The 3,785-nt window shown below is 35.9% G+C and overlaps 1 long non-coding RNA gene across 1 annotated transcript in view; it reads right to left on the reverse strand.

The window, feature by feature from the left end:
* Positions 1-477: 477 nt before the first annotated feature.
* Positions 478-3,785, reverse strand: part of LOC117125488 — a 4,527-nt gene continuing 1,219 nt past the window's right edge. The window contains exons 2-3 of the long non-coding RNA XR_004448135.1: positions 919-1,083; positions 478-658 (exon numbers count right to left, since the gene is read on the reverse strand). This is a non-coding gene — a long non-coding RNA (uncharacterized LOC117125488). The remainder of the gene's footprint in view (positions 659-918; positions 1,084-3,785) is intronic.

The following is a 3,785-nucleotide window of genomic DNA, read 5'->3' on the forward strand; positions in this document are numbered from 1 at the left end:
ATGCATTTGTCAAGGGGTAAGGAAAGATTTTCCAAAGGTGGATATTTTCCCCTTGTCCCCCGGTGTTTTTAATTCTAATTTCGTTGGAATTGATCAAAACTCCCTAAAATGTGCAATTTTTAGAGGAAATTGGGCCATGTTAACAAGAAATGCGCGTGAAATTTGAGGTTTAGGCACTTTCAGGGGATGAAAAGGCATTTATAAAGGGGTGGGGAAGATCTTTCAAAGATAGATATTTTCCCCTTGTCCCCCAGTGGTTACGCCATCGGACAGCATAGATCAAAGGAGTTATGACAGTTTTTGAAGTGGAGAAGGGGTTGCAGGGTGTTGTGAGTCTGGTCATTATGATATCTTCCTTTTTATTCTTGTCTTTATTTTTCTCTTCTCTTTTTCTTTCCTTTTTTTTCCCTCTTCTTTGTCTTTCCCTCCCTCTCCCCTCTTTCTTTTCTCTTATTACCCAGCCCGGTACGACGGCTTGGGCAGCCCGGTAAAAACCGTCAGGGGAGGGACAGTTTCCCCCTCCCCCCGCACCTGTTACGACACTGGCTAACACGTCAACTCCTCTGTAAACACCATCTCACCTTGATTTCTACGATATGGTTTATGAAAGCATAACTGTGGAAAGTCCTTCCTTAAACCGTACTTAAGTTGATCAGTTCTGAAAAATATAAATTACATTATATTTAAATAAAATTCAAGTTAAAATTTTGGCCTCAACACAAGAAATATTTCATAGTTTTTCTGTATATTAAATTTACATCTTATTTACCAATTTGGCAATTAATTGCTTTTGCTAATAGTCTATTTACACATAATAATCTAACTATTTACTGCCATGGTTTCCTAATACTGCTATAAATAATTTCAACATTTCTAATTTTTTTTTAAATTGTGTTTTGATTTCTTAATATTTCTTACCTGTAATTTGTCATTTCAAGCCCTTCATGCTTTTTAACAATTTTTGAAAACAACTGAAGTAACTTGGTCATCCTTAAAATCTCATGGTTCTTGATAATTCGTTGCTGGATGATTATCTCAGAGAAAATTTTGTACGACTTGTCATATTGGTGGTCCTCATCGGTTCTAAGCAGATAAATAAGGGCAAATTGTTAGATTTTCACTCCCATCCGCATCAAAGATTTGGGGAATATTGATGCAGGAATTAAAAAAAAAAACATTTTTTACCGCATTAATTATTTTAACAGCTTAAAAAAAAACAATGCAATTTTGTGACTGGAAGTATACTTTCTTTAAAAACCAATAAAATTAAATTACTTTTTACACAATATGTACAATATTCTTTGCCAAATAAAAACAGACCCTCCCCAGCTAACAATACTACGTTATAAGAACGTTATGATAACTTTACAGTTCAATTGGTGATAAAAATGTTATTTTATAGAACCATTATGTACATACTTACAACCTAATTTCACAACCTCACAACGTTTAAACGTTCTTACAACGTTGTGTGAAGTTTATTTTGTGACATACCTAACCACAACATTCGCGAACGTTATAAAAATGTTTTGTGTTTGCTGGGTCCCTCATCAATAAAAAAAAAACAACATTCTATTGTTCTGATTAAAAAAAAAAAAAAAAACACGAACCACAGCTTAGGGGGTGGGGGGTTCTAGTGGGTGGCTAGAGGTTCATCTTTCCCCACCCCCGGCCGCCCGTCGGCTATCGCCGCTCCTGATCTAGGCCTATATAAAGTTTGTCCTTCAATTTGAAAACGGTTTGGGAACTGAGGGTGGTCTCAGGGTTCTATTGATAGTAGAGACCACGGTTAATATGTAGTCACTGAACGTCTGTGATGGACGATCGAGACAAATGTGGTCTAAGTTATAATCAATTAAGAAATTCATTACCATGAAATTTAAGATTGAAACATAATTTTATACAATGTGTATCAATGGCAGCGCCAGCGTGGGTCCATGGGGACCAAGACCCTTCCCCCCCCCCCCGTCCTGGATCAGGCCCCCGTCGGGAAACCCTTGGCCACGTCGGGGTTTTTGAACAGCATTTTCACACTTTGTGAGTAACATTTTGACCATACCGAGGTGCCTATATAAGTAGTTTTCTCAAACTCAGTGAGGTCATTTAGGTGATGTTTAACTGCTTTACCGTGATTTAATTTTTTTTTTTGGGTGTGGGGGAAGGTGGGGGGGGGGGTAGTGCGCACCCTTAGATACGCCACCGGATTTCTGACCTACCAGCAGCCACCGCAGCAGCCTTTTCAAAATCAAGCTTTAATCAAAGTTTTATTTCTGAAATTTAATTCGAGAATTTTTCATTTTCATTTTTGCAAAGATCCATAAAGGTCTTCCATCTTTCTGAAAGCTAATCCTCTAAGTAGATACCAAACCCCGAAACCACCATAAACTCTGAGGTCCCAAAGTGCTCTCGAATTGGAGGACGAACTGTAGGCCTACTATACAGTGAATGATGATATATAATTATAAATTAGTCATTAAAGTCAGGCTTCGGAGGGAAAAAAATGATCTGTTGTAGAACTGATTTTTCTAAGACAAAAAAATGTTTGACGAAAAAATGAGGAACGGTGAATGAGGTACACTGCATGTTGTTGAATATTTCGAAACTGTGGAAGATTTTTTTACACCTTTTCCCCCCAATTTTTAAATATTCAAAAATCTGTATCTCATTCATCCTTCCTCAGTTTTTCGTCAAACACCTTTTTTTGTCTTAAAAAAATCAGTTCTACACATCAAAATAGATTTTGTTGTATATTTTCGATTATAAATTATTTAATAATTTTGATTAAGAATACTATTGAGCGAAACAGCGCATTTATAAAAAGATAAACAAAATTCATTGAAATAAATATTTTTATTAGTAAAACCATGATATATCCGGTGTGTAAACCACCGTTCAATAAAAAAAAAACACAAAAAAAAAAAAACCGATAGTAAATTTATACAGTATACAGTACGTACGAAAGGCCATTAATGCCACTAAAATGTAGGTTCGGTAATCCGTAATTACGAATTACTCATCCGTTATTACGAATTAGTAATTCGTAATTACGGATTAATAATTCGTTATTACTGATTATTAATCCGTAATAAAAGATCCGTAATTACGAATTAATTAATCCGTAATAACGAATTCGTAATTACGGATTACTAATTGATGTATTATTATTGATGTAAAATAATAAGTCGTTATTACGGATTACTTACCGGTAATAACGAATTAATTAATCGTAATAACAGATTAGCAGTTTGTTATTACGGATTACTAATTCGTATAGAACAATAATTCGTTGTGACATATTATATTCAGCTCCTGGGAATCTCGACGACCTCGTTGAACCCCATTGAAATATGGAACGCCGTTAGTAGGTCTATCTTCGGTTATGTGCAAACAGTCTATTACGGTATGTGTTTTGGACATGACCTTATGTGGCTTGATCATGAGGTCATGCGGTTTGGTCATGACATTATGTGGTTTGGTTCATGACGTTATGTGGTTTGGACATCTTTATGTGGCTTGGACATGGCGTTATGTGGTTTGAATATGACGTTATGTTGTTTGGACATGACATGTGGTTTCGACAGATGTTAGTACGTTTCGACGTGACGTTAGGACGTCCTTGAGAGTATGTGAACACGACTTTACCGCGCATTGGTAGACATTTTGAATTGATGACAAACAGCCAGTGTGTGTGTGCATAGAGAAAATAGTGTGTGTAATAATCAACAAAAAAATAAGATAAGCTTCGAGGCTAAATTTTTCACATTATAAGTTCATACCTCCTATGG

This window comes from Anneissia japonica, unplaced genomic scaffold (assembly GCF_011630105.1).
Source record: "Anneissia japonica isolate Jap-2015-1 unplaced genomic scaffold, ASM1163010v1 scaffold7731_len1735946_cov199, whole genome shotgun sequence".
In the NCBI taxonomy this organism is placed as follows: domain Eukaryota; kingdom Metazoa; phylum Echinodermata; class Crinoidea; order Comatulida; family Comatulidae; genus Anneissia; species Anneissia japonica.